Consider the following 20,008-nt stretch of genomic DNA (forward strand, 5'->3'; position numbering starts at 1 on the left):
CTGTGAAGGGACAGGCGAGCTCCGGCACCCTGAAGGCCACCACCACAAATCCAGCCTGGGGAAGTGACATCTCAGAGCCAGCACATTGTATGTATTAGTTCTGCTCTGCTTTATTAGCTCTGCTGAGCTCTTGTGGCTGCACACTGCAGGAAGACCTGGGCTTGGCAACCTCGACAGCTGGCCACCACCAAGGCCAGGTCGGCAGGACCTCCCCATGGCTGCCCTCACCTGCCAAAGCTTTAGCAGCTCCGGGACAGGCTCCTCTTGGAGTCCCATAGCAGGAATTCACCCAAGGACAGCCCCAGATCAAACTAGAAAGTACCAAACTCAATTGCACTTCCACATCGCAGCTCCATGCACCCAAAACGTGGCCCACTTGACCTTGTTTGCCTTCCCACCACACTCGTGGATACGAGTTCTCACCCTCCCCCAGCTCCACCTTATCGCCCATGGCTTTACCCTTCACTTGTTTGCACAGGGACTCCTTTTCATGGGACCGGGGACTCATTCTGCTGTGTCCCCAGTCTGGGGACACATCCAGAACACAACTGCACGTGGTGGAAAGGGAATCTCATTAGAGCTTGATAAGGGTTATTAAGTAAATGCCATGTACTGGAAAAAAATGCTTCACCTCAACCTCAAACAGGGTGGGGTTGACTATCAGAGCAGAGGAGCTGTTTACCTTGGGCTGAGGCACAGGCATGGAAGGGAACTTGGAAAGAGCTCCCATGAGTTACTGGTTTCCACAGAACCTTCACTCATGTGGTTAGTGACAGGTAAAATGAGCAGAAATTTCTCAGGAGGATTTTCGTTTTGTCTCAATTATCCCTTCACTACAAGCCCAGAGCATCATTCACACAAGCACAAATTGCCATTGTGCTGGGTACTACTGGTGTCGGTTACAGCCTCCCCTTTATTTACTCGAATGCTCTGTTGATACTAGATTGGTTAAAACAAAATGAAAATAAAAAACCAAACCAAACCAAACCAAACCAAAACAGAACAAAACAGCGTGGCTGCTTCTTGCTTGAGCTCTAATGAGAAACAAAGCAGAACAGCAGCAGAATAGGGAATCTTCCTGGGGGTAATCTTCAGTCTTATCAGCAGTAGATCAGGGTAAGTCTATCTGGTTTCCACGTGCCTGTCCTGACCTCCATAGGGTCTGGGAGTGGGTAGTGCAGAGCCTGCATGGACCACTTGGCTCTGGGGCTGGGTTTGCAGAGAATGCACACTGTGTATGCACAGCTCTGCTATATGGCAGGGTATTTGGCCTCCTGGACATGGTTAAATGCCCCATAGGCTGGAGAAGGTCATCCTGTCCAGTCTAGTCTTCGAGTGCGTTGTTAAGCTCAGCTGAAAATGCTCTCCAGCACTGACCCCTCCAAGGAGATGCCTTCTCCTACAGACCAAGGCCAGCCCCAAAAGGTCAAATATGGCATTTGATGCTGGTAACAACACCCTTTCCGTACTCTCCTCCACTCTAGCTCCACTCTTCTAGAGGTTCTCCTGCTTCGTGCACTTGGACAAAATAGGGCTAAGTCTGCATCAGTGGTAGGGAGACTTTCCAGGCTCTTTTGCTGTGTCTCAGCCCTGCTGTTGAGCAGATCCTCCTTGCTCTCCTTCATACTCAGTGCCAGCTGCACGTGTGGCTCCACACAGGAGCAAGGAGCCCTCTTGGAAAGGGGAGATCTTCCTTGCCTGGGATGTGCAGAGCTGCTCTGCCGGCGGTGGGGGTGGCGGGTGAAACCTGAGCTATTGCTATTCAGGAGCTCAGACTGGATCATCCAGCCCTGTCTCCTCTGAAGCTCAATGAATCTAGAAAACCATCTCCCCTTGTCATCCGTGCTCAGAGATTCACAGCACCTGCACAAAAGTGCTTTTATGTCTGCTTCATGCATATTGAGAGTTGACATTAAAAGAGGGAGAAAGAAAGAACAATCCATTAGGCTCTGTGCACTAAATCCTAGATTTCAAACTGACACGTCTAAAAATACCTATGATGTGAAAGCAGATACAGCATGATAATTATACACTGCAGCTCTATTGTACTGCTGTATGTATGTGGGATCCCAGCTCCCACATTTACCGTGGCCATTGCAAGAGAGCTGAGTAAACCAGCTCCAAGAAAACGAGGATCCAGGACTGTGGAAGGATCAGTATACTCCTCATGCCGAAATGCGATATATTCTGGTGCAGGGGTCTTCAGGCTGGCATTTGCTGCTGGATATCTTGTCCTTGCCCCGGTTTGACAGAGTGTTTCTTTGAAGGCCCTTCTGGAGGCTGTCCTGAAATCAGCTTCTTGTTTGAAATGCTCAGGATGGAGGATTTCCTGCTTTCTGGTGGGTTTCCCATCCATCTTCTTGTTCTTGAGGGCAGTAGAAAGTGTGCATGACCGAGCCACCACCATCAATGTGGTAGCAGGAGGCATGGCACGGGCTTGAAACCTTTTCCTGTGTGAAATAATGAGGTTTGAGGTTTTCTGGCAATTTCCTGAATTCCAGTGGAAATCCAGATTAAATCACATCTAATTAGTTAGCAACCTAATTTTGTATAAATAAACCCAGGAAAACACATTCATCATGGTCTGAAGCTCATGATTAAATGAGTTTGCGACACACAGCATCCCTCTGGACACCCTTTGGATGTGACCAAAGCGTCGCTGCCCCTGTGGCCCGTTGCATTCTCCAGCTTCTGTACCATCAGTAAAAGCAAGTCCTGGTCCATTGAGGTGAGGAAAGGCCCCACCATACTTCGTATAAGAGCAGAGAACTTCTTGGGAGCCCTGACCAAATTCCAGTGGGGAAAACTATGTAGTGCCAACCTTATCTCCTTGCAGCTTCAAGTGGACCGGATAGATGTTCTGCTGCAATGAGCTGAGGAGATGTCTGGGAATGGACTTAGCTTGTGGAATGGACTGGGATCCTGAAGATAAAAGACTCTGTACAAAGGCAAGTTATTCCCTGTAATTTGAGCATGCAGCCAGCCCCAAATGCAAAAAAGATTTCTGAGGTCCACAAGCCACAGAACTGGCTAAGTTGTCAGGAGATTTTCTTGTTTGTAGAGAAAAGCAAGGCACAAACTGCAGGGTTTTCACAAGTGAAACCTGAAGTGCTGATGGGATCCTGTGTCTCTGGGACAAGATGTGCAAGAGGGGAGCGGGTAACAGTGGCTCCTGCTTGGAGCAGGTGCCTCTTTGCAGCGTTGTGAGCCCATCCATGCCCAATGCTCCTGTCTCTCTTGCCCACCCGCAAGTCTCCAAGCACGTGGGTTTGCCCCGGGTTCGGTGGGAGGAAATTGCTCCTTTGCTCCTCAAGCAAAAACAATTGCACTAAGTGGGTCAAAGCAATGAAGGTCGTAGGTCCCTGCAGCGAGGGCAGGGGGCCTGCAAGTGGAAGACGGGATGTCTCCTTGCTACTGGGTCCCAGGGACGTGCTCATTGCTGCACTAGCAGCCCCGGAGGAGGAGCAGCTTCATGCTTGATGGCTACAGAGCAGGGATGTGCACAGCTGTAGGAAAAGGCTTGAGGACAAGCTGGGGACCAGGCGGTGGCATGGGGTGCTGGCTGGGGTGGCAGCTCTGCTTCCTATGACTGCGCAAGATGAGGAGCAGGCTCATGATTCAGGCAGGACTTGGCTACAGCAGCCACACGGGCACCAGGAACAACAGCCCCATGGTGGTGGCCAGTGCCTGTTTGCTTCTGCTGGTCTAGACTGTAGAGAGCTGGACCAGGGGAGGGAGAGTGAAGAGGACAGCTTGGAGCATTGGACACACGGCACCGTTACCTCTGATTTCACCGGGTACCCAGTGCTTGCAAACTGTCTGCTGATGTGAGCTGAGGCCACCTTTTAACTAAACTCTGTTGCCAGCCCCCTCAGAAAAGGAAGGGAGGGAATTTGGGAGGGAAACTTTGGCAGCCACCCTGAAGTTCCTACGTAAAAACATCGCACAGGTAACCACCAGAAATCCTGGTTAGTTGGCTTGCTCTTTATAGGATTAGCAACACCTCTGCATCCCTACGTAGGGATAGACATGTCAAAAGGCTGTAGATTACTGTCGCTATTAAGGTCACCTGCAGGAACTGCTCTGGATTCTCTCTGATAGCACAAAACCCACTCTATTCAAGCAACATAAAGTAAGACAGGCTGTGACAAATTTATAAGCTACTTCCCCGTTGCTTATCCTACGACAGCCACAAATTCCAGCCGTTGGAGTGTGTCGAACGTGCAGAGCAGCCTCAGAAGCCGGGCCACCGGCTCAGCAGACCAACGTACAGGAAAACTGGGCGTCTCCAATATTTGTCATCGTGAATTGAAATGATATTTGCTTTTTGATAAAAGGTTGGTACTTTGCTCTTTTGCGAGCTACTTTTGGGAGCAGTTACTGACGGGAGTAATTTAACTCCTTCCAACATCCTCTGCCCCTGGTTCAGCAAGTGCACATGCAGGAGCTAGGTGCAAAACGTGGTGAAACTCCTGTGCTCTCAGAGATGACAATTTGCCCTCATTGAAGGGGGAAAAAAAAAGATCCATTTAAAGTGAATGTTATTATTTTAGAAGCTCTTAAGAGCTTCTGGAAATTATTGCTGAATGAGACGTATCTCATCCCTAACCAAGCTGCCTTTAAGCTCAGTGACCTTTTGGGCTCTCAGCCTCAACTCATCCCTGGATGGATCCTGCATATCACACTGCAGCACGCTGGGGAACGCAGCGCTGGTTATTCCCTGGCTGATTAAATAATATCCTAAGAGTCATGGGGCTGACAGTATCTTTCTCAGAAGGGGAGGAAGCAACTACTTAATCTGAGACAGTCAAACAGGAGGGAATAATATTGATGATTATTTGCCAAGCAACAGAAAGTAATTATGATTAATTTTGGTGGGATAACTGTAGTACAAGCAGCATGGGAGAAGGTTTAATCCTGGCTAATCATGACTGTGTGCCCAGCAAAAGAATAAAGTGTGAATGAACTATTTTTGGATGGTGCTTGCAAGCCAGGAACCTGGTGCAGGACGTATTAACATGAGGGTGGTTGCCATCAAGCCCTGGTCAGATGCAGGTCTTGAGCACACAGACTTGCACCTGCACTTGCCGGAATGGGCTCCTACAGGCTCGCTGGGCTTGGACAGGGAACCTGGAAGGCAGAGCTGGCCCTTCCCAGCCTCCAGCATCCTTGGCTCGGGGATACCTGCCTACCCACCAAGACATCCTGCCTCTATTTCCCCTCCTCAGCATCCACTCTGGGCTGCTCAGATGTTCTGTGGGCACCAGGCCAAGTTCCTGGAGGAATCTTACATGAGAGTCCTTTGGCCCGGGGCAAAATTACTCTGAAAATTAAAGCTGCCCTGTCAGGCATCAGCACAACGGCAGGAAGAAAAAAAACCTCCGATTAGCATTCCCAGAGCTGCATACCTTTTTTTTTTTTTTTTCCAGCAGAAAAGCACCTACACTTAGCAGCTCGAGTAAATATCATGCCTTAATATTGTGTGTTAATAGACTCACTCTTTCAGCCCCTGACGACTGCAGTTTCGGAAAAATTTATTGTCGCCATAAAAAAAAACGAGCCTCCCGCTCTCTCCCTCTGTCTCTCTTCCCCCTCTCTCTCTCTTTTGCTAATTGACAAAGAGGCCCAGTAATTAAAGGACAATAAAAGTTTTCCAGTAATTAGTTTCTGTTGTTTGGTTACAGGCCATCAATTGTTCCTTAATAATACCCATCGTTAACATGCAGTAGTCAGTGGCTCTCAGAGGATTCTGGGGCACAACCACTTACAAACACTACACATTCCATTCCCATGAGGGCATTTGGCGTTCGGAGGGGAAATTAACCCTCTCCACGGTACAAAAACGCTCCTGCTCCCTTGTTATGTTTTTGGATAAACAGCTCACATAACCCACGGCCAGAAGGCGGCAATTAGGAGAAGGTAATTATCCATACCTGAGGAGCAGAGGGGTGAGGAGCTCCCCGTTTAGGAAGGCTGCGTGCACTTCTCTGCTGGAAGGCTTCTCTTAGGGGTTTTGGGCTTTGGTTGAACACTCCAATGCAAAATACTCTTTGAAGGCCTCACCTTGCAGTTCTCCATCTAGTAATTTCCATAGGGGCCAACTGAACATATAGTCAAGCATATGCAAGGGGATAGAGTGACTTCATATTGACTGAATACTACATTTTATGGTTGAGTCTTGGGGTGCGTGCAGGGTTTGGACCCACATTGCAATAGCTGCAGTGTTCCCTGCTCCTCTGCTTCTCTTTCTCCGGAGCTGCAGTGAGAGCAGATCCAATGAGTGCCTCTCAGGAGATGCATCAGCAGCACAAACACCTAAAGCCCTGATCATCCCAAGTAAAACTTCATCTAGAAGATAGGATTGTTATTTAAAATAAGTCCCTAAACTTCCTTAATGGTGAATGACCACACACTGCAGAGATGTTCTTGCTTACAGGTGCTCCTCTCTACTGGCTGCTCACACAGCAGAGGCTCCTAAACCAGCGTGTGTTTCTAACATCATAATGCCTAACGTCATGGAAGATGAATCTCAGGAAAATATTTAACAGGGAAAAGAAAAATCCAATAATCAGCATTTTTTTTACAGACACACAGTTTATGCCAGTGAACATTAGGTTTGAAGATGCGATGTCAAATGCAGACCTGCTTTGGTTACACAATTGCAAATGATCTCAAACAGCATTACTGCTTTCTTTATTACAGGTGTGCCTTGGAAGCTCTAGATCCTGGAGTGGGTAACCAACTAGCAGCCTCAGCTACTAATAATAATAAAAAAAAAAGGAAATAAATTTGAGCCTCAGCGTTGAAGGAAAAAGATTAAAAATGCAGTCTTCAGAATTCAGAAAGCAAATTAAAAACACCTCTCTGGCCTTTATTCACACAGAGATATACATAAATACATAAAGATTGTTTCTCTAAGGCAGAGACCCAACTTGAGGATATATAAGTCTCAATTTTTGAATCTCTAGGGTTGCAACACGGGGGTTTCTCACAGAGCGTTTCCCAAAGCTGCAGTCATTTGCTAACATTAACCGTAGCTGAACTCAGTGTTTCCCTTTCAGTTCACTGTCTAGCTGGTAGTGGCAGGTCCCATAGGGCAGAGTCCTGGCAGAATGTCTAGCTCCAGTGCACCTCTCTTGGAGCTTTTATGGCATTTTTTTTTCTTGGGGCTGATGTTGAATACAAACGAAATCCAGTGAGAGGCAGCACAGAATGGCCAACAACTTGAGGACAGAAAGTTTGGGGCCACCTGCTCCAAAAGTCAGATTTTCCCTGCCCTTGGGGAACCTGACCCTTCTAGCAGCTGCTGGCCCTGCTGCTACCTCTGCCTCTGCTTTTGGTCAGAAACCATTCATGTGCCACTGTTGAACAATCCAGTACATTCCCATGAAAAAAAAAATCTTGATTTTGTCTAATCAGAATTTTGCAACATTTCCTGGAGGATTCCCAAAGAGCACTCAAACACTTCTGTGGCCAGGACCTGGGGTATGATTTCTGTCCATAAATAGCCCGACTGAAGCTCAGCTAAATAATCACGGCATCCAACAGCACGAGCCCTGCCAGAAGCCCAGCCTGGCACTTGCTTGTCCTCCTGGAACAAGTGCAGCGCCGTCGTTATGTGGCACACATGGTTTTCTCTCCATCGTGCTGGACATCTTGCTCGGGGGCACCTCTTCCTCATCGTGTCCTTGGCACCAGCATGGCCCACTGTGCTCTTGCCCTGGGAAACACTTTGGGAGAGCTGTCCAGGTTACTGATACAAACATGCTTAGGTAGGATAGATGCTTATCTGCAGGTCACAATGATCAGAGAAGACTGCATTTCAATACTCTGTTTCAGGACAAACCAGAGGCTGGTACTGCTCAGATCAGTTATCCTGATGGAGGATGTTGTCCATAAAGATCTCCAGTGAGGCAGGGAAAACATGGGCAAGTTTCATGAAAGATTCTTAGGGTTCATTTGTCGGGGTTCAAGGCAGGATCCAGCACCCGCTCAGCTCACACAGAGGCATTTTGCCTTGCAGAGACTGTCCATAGGCACTTGCCAAGAGCCAAGGGGGACAAACCCAGGACAGAGTTTGCACATTAGAAGTTTAGGAGCTGGTGATGAGCATGGACCCATCTGGCACAGCCATGGAGCGATCCCAGCCCTGCAAGCAAGGGTGCAGTTGTGGGAAGGAGGTCAAGGAAGGCTGGAACTGGACAAGGCTTCCTGCGAGGGGCCAGGGCAGGCTGCAAAGACCTATGATTTTGATGGAGAGTCATTCTCTCAATTCTCCCCCTTCAATGTGATTAAGTTTACAGTGAGCTTTTCTAAATGGCTGTTTTTGTCCCAGCTGCTGAGGTCACACCCCTTCAGCCCACCCATACATGGTATATAGCCAGAGCAGGGTAGTTTGGGGCAAACCTGTGGCATATCAGACAAACCATTTCTGAGACGTGGGTCTTAGGGAAAATAAGTGTGATTCAGAGTGTTTGAAGCATCTCCTAATGCTTTTTCATGTCATATCTCAAGAAATGGCTTGGCCTAGAAACTTCAGATTTGTTTAATTCAAGAGCCCTTGACGTAATCTAGCACAGATGAGGGCTTTGGAGAGGCTGCAGTGCCTATTTGGAGTTATTCTCCTCAGAATTACGAATACATTAGTGTCCTACCCGCAGCTATGACTGTGAAAAGTTAAGACTGGCTTTCCAGACTTTACTGATGCTTCCTTGGAGCTCTTTTCCAGAGCTCTAGGATCCCCGTTTCAGATCTATTTCACCCACAGCTACCCTGGGGCGAGGACTGATGAGATGCACTGGAGACCAGATTCATCCCCAACGTCCACCACAGTGAGACCTACTCAAACCTGCCTCCTCTCTTAAAGAAACTGTTTTTTCCTTCTCCTGACATCCACACCCCATTCTGCTATCACAGTAGCTTTCCTGATGGACATATTTGGTTTGGGGGACTTCCTGGACTCGGCCACACTCACAGCAGAAGCTGGTTGATGCATGCAGAGAGACTGAGCTCCCAAGGAGGCAGCCAAGCTGTGTGCAGGCAGCGTCCTCCTCTGCCCGAAAGAGCTTGAGAAAAGCCTGGTGTGCCCGAGATGAAGCTTGCCTGAGCACAAAGACAGCCTTGGCATAGGTGACCACAGGGACATAAGCTTGGTGCTTGGTGATCCTCCTAAAAAACCACACACATGCAGATTGGGCAAGATGACTATGAAAACTAAACTTGTTGGGTGCTCTCCGGCAACCTTGGCTTGACGAGGGATTCATTGGGGTGGAGAGAGGGGAGGGAAATGCAGTAACAGGGAGCACTGACTCCCAGGAACAGCCCTGCTTCCTTCTTCCCAAGCCCAAATTACAGCAACTCCCATCCAAGAGCTCTTCTTTGGGAGTGACTATGGGAAGGACCGACCACCACTGCCCTCCTCTGCCCCTGCCACTCTGCAGTTTGTGGTCCAAGGGCGTGCTGAGATTCCAGCCCATTTTCATCCAAATCCAATTTCAGCCAAACCTAAATAAAATTAAAAAGTGTCAGACAACTGCTGGCAACAATTCAACTTCGAGAATGAGAAGTCAGTCACCGCAAAGTTTGGGAAGAGCTATATTTGCAGTAATAAAACCGAAAATCTACTGAAATTCATTTCCTCTCTTAATGACCAGGGTGGCTGTGAGAGTGTGGATTTTTTCATAATTATCAACGCTAAGGAGAGAACTTGTGGACAGGGTGTTAATTAGCACTGATATACTTGGGTATATAGCATTTCATTAAGAGAGTAAATAACCCCAGCAGATTTTAATCCTACTGGCAAGTTGCCAAATGCTGTAGAGAGATTATCTTTGAGGGTTAAAACTAGGCCAAAGAGCTAAAAGCAGCCTTTCATGAAAGGAGGCGGCCAGAGATCCAAGCTGGAAGTGGTTGGCCAAAGCGCTGGGATAATCATATTGAAATGCTCAGTGGAGAGTACATTAAAATGAGATAAGTCACAGTTGCCTGGTTTCTGGGGGCAAATGGGCGCAAATGGGAGAGAGTCAAAGCCAGACACTTTCTCAAACTGGACAAAAAAATGTAGCCTGATGTCATTCGCCTTATCAGCTTCATCAAACCGAAATGCCTGACAAAGCTGCTTAGGCTGCTCGTGAGCCAACACTGGTGCTACAGGAGCAGAGATCAAATCCACCCAGAAACATACTGGGCAGGAAAACAGTCTTGGAGGCTAGAAAGCTTCACCAAGAAGCTGGTGAGGTTTCACTCCATGAAGAAAAACCTTCTAGTACCTCCACAGGACTTGCTGGCACTGCTGTGTGAAGCTCTATGGGTCATACTTAATCACTCCCATGAGACCATTCAAAGGAGGTGTGGGCTACCAGCAGAATGATCCCGATTCACTTCACGTGGGACTTTAAATCAGCCCATTCACAAGGCAGACTGTGATGCACAGAGAGCCCTGGACTTAGTTGCTTCACCTATGGAATAAGAGTTTACCAGTCTTGCAGATTGAGACTGATGGGCACTGTTTAAGATGACTGTCAGAAAATGACTGTGGGGGATCTGCACCTGCATGTGATGACTCTCCATCCTGCTTAATGCACGTGACATGGTAGTTGAGAAATTAGGGGTCTTCCCACGTGTTTCCCTGGGAAAAGAGGCCTATTCAAACCTCTCACCTTCTTGCCAGTTTAGGGGCCAGGAGAGTTAGTCCCAGCCACCAGATCTGCAGCCTTTAACAGAGCAGGGAACTGCACCATATCACAGAGGACCCTGCACATCCTTTGAAATCACCGCACCTGATCTGTCCTTCCATCTCCCCCCAGGTAAATTTTCGTTCTGCACATGGCATCAAGGCAAAATGATCTTCATCTGCAGCAGCACAGCAAAGCCTTCCTCCCTGTAATCACAAACCTGAGCATAATTAAGAAGATCAATGCAAGAGGTGCAAATGAAAGAATATAATGAGCTCAGAGTGTGACCTCCTCACAGCATTAAGAAGCAAAAAGTGTGGAAAGAGGCGAAGAGGATCTGTGATGAATGTGAGCTTCCAGGCTCCCTCTTCACCTGACTCTCCACTAGAGCCAGTTTAGAACACAGAAAATGAAATAAAACTTAAAAAAAAGTCTGAAAAATTCAAGTATCAAAATTTTTCAGTCTGTATGAAAGATAAATTACTTTTTTTCTCCTTTCTACTTGGGAGCACAAGTTGTAAATCACTCTGTTAGCTATTTCAGGCCAAGTCTGGAGTGTGGTTATAAGACGGCGGGCTTACTTTGACATAGCTTAAATTCAGTTGAGGTGCTGTATGCTGAGAAGGGCCCAGATTCCCCGCCAGTGACTGCACAGAGGCTTGCAGAGAAGTGACCACAAGAGGGAATTACACCATTTTATGATCTCAGCTGCAACTAAAGACGGTCTAACCTTCCAATGCCCACAAGTCGTGACATCAGGGCTGCTTCTACAAGGGCACCTTGCAATCATCAGGCTTCTTTGGGTGGAGGAACCATGGGAAAAACAGAGCTTGTTAAACAAGTGAAAGAGACAGAGAGCTGCAAAAACCCAGAGTCACATAAATATCTCTGTTCATCGTGCTACAGCAGACACAGAAAGAATCAGAGCTTGCTATAGCATGTGGTCCATTGGTATCTTTGGTGGAAGTGGTTACTGCTATTGTTAGCTTTGCTGGAAATAGTGCTTATTCATGCTAGGCTTGAACTTGAAATAAATAGTCCTGGCCTGAGTCTGCTCTTGGATCTTTGATATAATGATACTTTGGAAATGAGAGGGGAATGAAGCCAACCCAAAGGGTGGAGCAGATATCACCGATGATTTTTGCGTTTATTGAGAGATCAAGCCTAGGAAATTGTTTTTTTCCCACATGGCTACTTAAAGGTCTCCTTCGGAGACGGTTCTCATTAATGCCTAAGAGGCTTCAGTGCTGTAGGTGGATATGAAATAACAGCAGAGCATCTGTTAGTAGGTCTCAAAATACCTTACGCTTTGACATAATAATTACTGCTAAAGCTGAACAGGGATTCGGTATGTTAAAATTCAGGAAAATAAATTAAAAGGAGCTTCAGCTAGGGGAGAGGCTGAACTGCACTGACTTCCAGGCTGTGCCCCAAGTAACTGGTCATTAGAGAACTTGACTTTGGCCAGATTGCTTCAGGAGACATCTGGTATTTAAATGGAGGTGCTCTTTATTCTCAGAAGACTGCTAGAAAAAGAGGATCAGCCTGTCCCATGTCATGCCTATTACCTCTCATAGATGAGACCACATTCCTGTACAGAACCTGAACTTCTCATGAAGTACCTTGAAACCTTGAATGTGTTTTAAACACAGCCTTAAAATTGAGCGCTTCCCTATGCCTGCTAATATTGATGTTCCCCAGATCAAGCACTGATCTCTCCAGCTGAAAGGAGCTGCTGTTGGCTCTAGGTGGGAGTGGAAAGCAGGAAGCTACAAAACTCAAGTAATGAGACTAAAATGTGTCACCAGATGGAGGAGTTCTTAAGAGCAACAAACTGAAATAAAAGCCAAAGGTTAAATAAGCATGGGGAAAAAAAAGAAACAGTCATCAAGGGGCTTTTTAGTAGCTTTTATCGCTGTATCACTCAAAACCTTCACCTGCTGCTGAGGAGCACCAGATACTGTTATTTAGCATATGGGCACCACCCTCTGAATTGGGTCCTGGTGGGGCTGATCCTACTAATGAAGGTCATAAAGTGTAAGGGAAGGTGTTTTATTGAAGAATTTTCAGTAACTTTGAATTGAATATATCTGGGGGTTTTTTGTTGTTATTTTTTTTCCTCCCTTCTCCAGAGCCCAGGTAGGTGCAGGCTTTTGGCTTTTCTGTTGTTCTTGGAAGTATTCTGTGCCTTTTAGGTTTGAGGTTAGGTAATAATACTTGAGTACAGAGCAAGAAATATCAGGCTATTGGTCTAGCTAACTGCATTTAAAGCAAAAGAATACCCAAACTTGTTAAAACTGAGAGTGAAGTATTGAAGGAGGTGTTGTTTAATGATAAGTAAATAAATGAAAAAAAAAAAGAGAGAGAATTCTTTTGGAGGGCAAGAGCACCCCAAAGAACAGTATGAATTCCTCAGAGTATCCATATTGAAAGACTCTCTACAGCCAGTATGCAAAACTCTCTCTGTTGCTATTATTAGTCAAACAATAGAGTAATATGGAATAATTAAGAGTGTTTACAGATAATTTAGGTCTGGGGGAAAAGAAAAAAGGACGTTCTGACTTACTTGTGTTAGGTTCTGTTGGCATCCAAGTAGAGGCTAAAAATAACTCTGATTGATCGAACTGTCTAGTTATGAAGCTTAAATAAGTAAGCAGAGAGGCTATCTCCTGATGCTGTGGTGTGCATTGCCCAGGGTGCTACCTCTGTAGGGTATGGAGCATGGCTAGTAGGCTTGGATCTTGTTACCCTGTGGTCTAGCTATGAGGTGGACTCCCAGGACATGGCATGGGAAGTGGACCAAAATGATTTTTTCCATAGCAATCCTTCTCAAAAAGGTGCTTGGGAGAAGGTGCAGCGAGCTGCTTGCAATGGGGTGGAGGGATGGGAACCGGGATTATCTGGCCTGACTTTGTCTGGCTCTCAGCAATTCCGCCTTGCCAGTGTTTGCTGCGGGATGCAAATCAAGAAAAATGAGGGACGCTTCCAAGTTACTGACCCTCGCGCAGTGATTCCACCTGGCATTCAGCCACCTTGGTTGTTTACATTCGATGCCTCTTACGAATCCCCAATTTCCGATTAAGGAGAAATCTTTTTCTAGAGGTTTACTTAATTTTTCACTTCAAAGTCAATCTTTAAAAACCTCTCTGCCATTATCAAGCCTGCAATGGTTTCATCCTAATCCCTCTTATGCTCTCCATTCTTATCCTTTGCTTAGGGAAAATGATTAAAAAAGGGGAAAAAAAAAAACTCTGACACAGAACTCGGATCCAATGCTGCAAGATAAGCTGTTGCAAAATAAAATGATGAATTTCAATTTAAAGCATTAGTTAATATTGCCATTTTTATAGATATATTTTGCTACTGTAGATTGAACAAAGTATATTAGCTAGAAGGCTTCTTAAATACTGTTTTTGTTTATTTTTTTTTAAAGTTTTCTGCATTCTAAGTTTCCACTCTTAAGCGTGCTGTTTTGGCCGTGCCTAGGGTGAAACAAAGCTTCTGTGAGCATGCACAGGACATCGTGTAGCAGAGTGCTGCGCATGTGGACCGGGATATGCTCATTAATACCGTGTCCCCTGCTATTGCCTGCTTGGGAAGAGCAGGAGGGCAATAACAACCCAGGGAGCAGCAGTTCAGCTCTCTGCAACTTTCCTTCCCCTCCTATTTCCCTTTTTCTTGCTGGGCATTAACCTGAAATCAGTGTCTGCAGATAACCCGTGGCCAAAGCCATTAGCTGCCCATTAGTACCGTTGGGGAGCAGGGCTATGGGATCCTGGCTGCTTTTTGCCAGCCTGGGGACCGCGTCTCACAGCTTGGGCTTGAGCTCCAGCCATCAAATCACTTCCATTAGCTGGACTCCTGCTGCAAAATGTAGCGTGCGTGTGGTGCTGTGTCACAGATACAGGCAGCAAATAGTGTGGGTCTTATCTAGCAGGGCTGAAAACCTTTATTTGAAATTAAAGCTCAGCCACGGCACGCGCTAACAAGCCTATGTGTGTGTATAGGAAGCCTGGGATGCCTTCTGTTGCTGGAATTTGCTCCACGGATTACTGTGCAACCTGTTGTATAGCTCAGTGGGAAATACCCCTATCCCACAAAACCTGCTGAGCTCCCAAAATGTTCCTGCATCAGGACTCCATTAGAGCTTGGGGGAATACTTGGAGGGGAGCAGAAAGACTGAAGCTCAGAGGTCAAGATGAGCAGATACTTGCTTGTTTTGGTGTGACACCTGGGATCAAGTGCATTATGACCCTGTTGGCAAGGACTTTAGGTCTGCACGATGCAAAATGCCCACCGCAGGACGTAAGCTGGCTTTGCTGGGGCAGGACGTGCAGCTTTTTTCCCCCTGTTTCAATGACTGTTCACCAAAACGAAATGCCCAGAGCTTGAGTATTAATGTTAAGGGCTTTCAAAATCAGGCAGGGGAAATTAAGCTTAAAGTCCTCGAGTTAGAGGTCTTTACTACATCCACCACGAGTAACTGCTCTGGTCTACATCCACCAAGAGCTCTAGTGTAACTGCTTTGGTGGGAGATATCGAGTTGTACGTCGTGGGTGCGTGAGTCCTATAGTGCAAGGATTTTTCTACATCTAATTCCTGGACAGTTTGTGTTGCACATTTCTGATTTTGATCAGAAATTTCATCCTGGACTGGAAACATCTTTTCTCAGGAAAATTTTGTCAGAATCAATACGCTGCTATCATTTGGATGAATTTTAAGTGTCTGAGGCTTTTTAGAAAGTGTCATCAAAAAATTCCCAGCCTGATGCTAATGAGAGCTGAATCGCTATTCTCAAAGCGTGAAATTGCCAGTGATATCTTAAGCCTGAGAATGATACACATATAGCAAGAGAAAACGGGTGCCTGCTTAGTTTGAGAGGGATGGTGTGTTTCAGAGCATCAACGTGTTTTGCTGACACTTTGCACTTAACATGTCATTATTCATTAATGGCACAAGGAGGTGCATTTCCAAGTCAGATGCCCTTTCTCTTCTTTGGTGTGAAATCTGCTGGTTCCTTCCCTGCAACTGGTTCCTTCCCTGCTTTGTGTTTTTCCCCAATAACCCCTGGAAAGTGTTTGCTTCCATTTTGGTCGCTGGAGGCAAAATGATATCCCGGCACTCCAAAAGGAGAAGAGAAGGGGGGGGGAAAAGACTGACCTACGTGCTCTGCTCCTTCATTATTCCATAGTGCATGGGAAGTCATCTCTTTACACGATTGACCTGTCTGGATTTGATTACAGCGCACGGCTAACCTTTTCCCAATCTGGTAGTGTCATACAAGAAAAGGGTTGAAGGCTGTTGCCATGGTATTAAGGTAGCTCTTGAGAAAGAAAAGAGGGGGGTGAAGAGGAAGGAAATGATGCCTCTTTACTTCCCAGCCAAGTATAAACAAGAGACACGGGCACATGTTCTTGTTTTGGAAGCGCTTTCACTGTCTTATCCAGCTCATCTATCACTGCATTTCCTAGGGAAGAGGAGAAGGGATTGTCTGCTCTGCAGATCAGTGTCTGCTCAGTGGCTGAGGAAGCGGAGAGGGGGGGAGATGAGATGACAATTGGAGGAAAAAAAGAATAAATCAGTCTTGCCACCATTCATGATTTATTCATGAGACACGTGAGTTTTGCATTTAAATGTGACATTCTCATGATCTCAATATTGTATATGCAAATCTAAAGATTTCTGCGTCTCTTCACATGCCCAGCTTAAGTCTCTGCTCAGATCCACAGTTCTGTAAATGCAAAACTGGCAAGGCTTGCCTGGCTCCAGTTTGCTCTCCGGTTATTCTACAATGGGAAGATTGCAAGCAACACTGAACTGCCCTTAATATCAGAGGTATAATTCAAGTATTATTTTTTTAATGATAATTTCCTGACTTACTGTAAGAGTTCACTGTGTGTAGATATACTCATGATTCAGCTTTCTGAGATCTTATCTCTGCTGAGACCCCCCCAGGGATCACTCTAGGCAGCATGTTGGGTTTAAAACAGTAGATGCTGTGCAGCTTCCACATACAAAGATTTTTATACCTAGAACCATGCCTTTTTCAACACTTCCAACCCAAATGGTTGAGCTGCCTTTAAGCAAGGAGGGGAATGATTTCTCGAGTCCGGTGGGTTTAAAATTTAAAAAGTGGAGATGTGGTTATGTATGTAGGGTGGATCAAAACAAACCGATGTAGTAAATAAACTGATGTGGAGATCACTGACTTCCTCTCCCATTTGTTCCTGACTGGGAGATGCAGCCTGACGGACCTTAGCAAGCCTAAGCTTATGTTGCTAGCTCTGGGTTCCACTTCTGGGCCACTCAGCAAAATGAGAGGCATGAAGACATGACTTTGCAAAGTAATGCAAGCTCCTCTCTTCGTTAGACCAATATATACAAACTCATGCACAGGCGAGACCTTTGGCCCAGCGTTTGCAGCAGTGACTTGTGCAGGCAAAGCGCAGCTCTTCAGGCTCTGCCTCGTCTCTGCGACTGGAATGCAGCGCCTTGAATTATAGGCTCATGTTGCTACTTAGCGAATAAATCCAGGAATAAATAGCTCTTGCACATTATTGGGTCAGATCTCAGTAGTGTAATGCAAGTGTTCCTCAAATACCTTATCAACAAACAGCCAAAGAGAGCAATAATTACATTATCTGTAGTTTTTGTAGTACTTATTCACATTTAACACTCAAGCTCGTGCTTTCTTGTTGGTCTGGACCTAGATTCACTGAGGTTGAGACTGGAGTTCAGTTCCTGGGGCTACAGCCCCAAGTTCATGATATTCTTATGGGCAGGTTTCATGATTTTTAAAACCATCTTTAAAAATATGAATGTTTTCATGTTTTTAAATATTTTGTATCCATCTCGCCTAGTATCCAGTCTCCGACAGTGACAACCTGTGACTGCATGAGGAGAGTGTAGGAGAAAAAAAAGCATGCACAAAACGACTCTTTCCCAGGAGAGGACCTTGGATTTAGCAAACACAAAGGTAGGGACTTCCTGATCTAAAGGGTGGGTTCAGATCATCACAAGTAATTGTTTTTGAGAATACCTCCCTTTTAAACCCACTTGTACATTTGGCTTCCACAGCATCCTAGGGCAGCAAATTCCATGATGTAATTTTCTGTGGATGGGAAAAGTACCATTTTTTCCATGATTTCATTCAAGTCCCTCTGGTTTTCCCATTACAAGATATAATAAATGGTTTTCCCTGAGTGCCTTCCTGTGTGCTGCTTGTGATTTTAAAGACCCCCACCACAATTTCTTCTAGAGCCTCTTACCTTACAAGCCATAAATATCCTGTTTTTCCTTAGCCTGTTAGCGATTCCTCCTGTGGAAGTAGCTCACAACTCTGCAAAGCCTTCAAAACTGTCTAGAAAAATATTGTACATAACTTCTCTGGGAGAAGGTCATTAGGACTGCTTGCAATATTTAAGAAAATGGCACAGCAAAAATTTATCCCCTGGCAAAATGACGTTTTCTGGTTTTAGTCTTTACTTATCATCTGATAATTGCTGACGGTGTCTTTGTTTTGGCCATTGCTGGGCACTGAACTGACATTTTCAAAGAATTACCTGCGCGGCTCACGTCTTTCCCATGCGACGAGCACTGCTTCAGAGCCACCACGGTGCATGGAGGCCTCTCGTTGCTGCTCTCATTTGCAATAATTAGCATTTCTTGCTGCTGAATTCCATCTGCCAGCGTATCTTTTGCAGTTTCCTTGGTGGCTGTTCCGCAAGATTTTACCTCCATCAACAAAACTGGGCTAAGAAATGAACATTTTGGAGTTTGGCTCTAGCCGAGGCTGTTGGGAATGCTCTCTATCTCCTGCAGATGTTCTCGCTGGGTTACTTGTCTCCTTTTCCAGACTATGGTTGAAAGCACAGGTCCCAACCAGTGGACCCCATAAAGCTCTGTTGGCCTAAGGGAGACCATCCCCCTACTTCTGCCCTTGGTGTCCCTATCACAACTAGATACCAAACCCTATGAGGAATCTCATAGAAAGTGGCTCTGGACCTGCAGCTCTGCATGTTTGTCCCTCCACTGCCTTCAGAGGTTTGCATTCAGCTGAATTGACAGGGAAAACTAGTTGCTGTCCCCCATTTTCCTCCCCAAAAATGAAAGATTACAGACTTTGCAGATGTTTTTCTGCCATTTTTACATCCTCTTTTGCCATGGTGAAAAGTTGATACTGATACAGGCACCTGATTCAGACAAGGGAAAAAAAACATCTCATAGAGGTGACATAATTTAAGGAGATGTTGTCAGCTCATTTTAGTCCCAGCGTGAAATTGGAGAGGAACAAACACTTTCTTGCAGGAAAACAAAAAGCAACCATGATAAATTCGAAGAAGATTGAGATGCTGGATTTTCTTTGTTTATTTTGAACATGGGCTTAGCAGCCAGTGTTTGCAGCCAGGCTCATTGGCACTGAAGCAAAGGGGCCTCCAAGTCCAACAGTGCTGCCCTTGCTCTTGCACAGGGCAATGGAGCCGCATCCCTCCTTGGTGTTTGTAAGAAAGCAGGAACCTCTATGCTGAAGGATGCTCAGAAATACTAAAGTGGGCAATGGAAAACAGAATAAGCGAGGTGAGTGCTCTGGAGACTCAGACTAATATATATATATATTTTTTTTTTGTTATGCATTCATTCTTCATTGGTGTATGGAGAAGGCTTCTCTGTCGCTTTCAGATCTCTAACATTGCAGCTGCACCTTCAAATCCAGCATCATTAGATGCTCTTGGGGCTGCCTCTTCGAAGAAAAGGGAACGATGCAGAGCTATTGCACGTGCACAGACCTGATGTCTAGTTGTGCTGTGTGAGTGGGTTTTATCCTGCTAAAGTCTCCTCGTGCATCTATTCGTGTCCAGCAAGCAGGGGACAGGTTCCCTTGCAGACCCTGCTCTGGGAACGCGGCCCCTGGGAATGTAATCAATGTTGCACAGAGCTGCTGAAACCAAAAACAAAGCCAGAATGGGTCATTGTGCTAAATTTGGGTCCTTCCATTGTTCATTGAATTGCACCAGTGTTTTCTTTAGTTGCACAGTCAGCTGGCAAAGTTTTGTTTGCAGCCTGGAGAGCCCCCCTCTCTGGGAAAACACATGATTCTGGGAGAGGTGGGCTCTGTTTGGCGTCTCTGGGCTTTGTCTCACATGGCTGGGGGTAGAGATAGGGCAGAGGGCAGTTAGGTGCACTGGAGGCAACAGCCAACCCTGGATCCATGGGCAAAAACTGCAATGCTTCCACTGGAAAATTTTTTATATTTTTTATATTTTTTATATTTTTTATATTTTTTATATTTTTTATATTTTTTATATTTTTTATATTTTTTATATTTTTTATATTTT

General features: G+C 45.8%; 1 long non-coding RNA gene across 1 annotated transcript in view; it reads left to right on the forward strand.

The window, feature by feature from the left end:
* The first annotated feature begins 16,234 nt into the window (after positions 1-16,234).
* Positions 16,235-20,008, forward strand: part of LOC112949746 — a 9,541-nt gene continuing 5,767 nt past the window's right edge. The window contains exons 1-3 of the long non-coding RNA XR_003249873.1: positions 16,235-16,289; positions 16,378-16,508; positions 17,534-17,649. This is a non-coding gene — a long non-coding RNA (uncharacterized LOC112949746). The remainder of the gene's footprint in view (positions 16,290-16,377; positions 16,509-17,533; positions 17,650-20,008) is intronic.

Source organism: Nothoprocta perdicaria, unplaced genomic scaffold, assembly GCF_003342845.1.
Source record: "Nothoprocta perdicaria isolate Ctin4 unplaced genomic scaffold, notPer1 scaffold_3, whole genome shotgun sequence".
Classification (NCBI taxonomy): domain Eukaryota; kingdom Metazoa; phylum Chordata; class Aves; order Tinamiformes; family Tinamidae; genus Nothoprocta; species Nothoprocta perdicaria.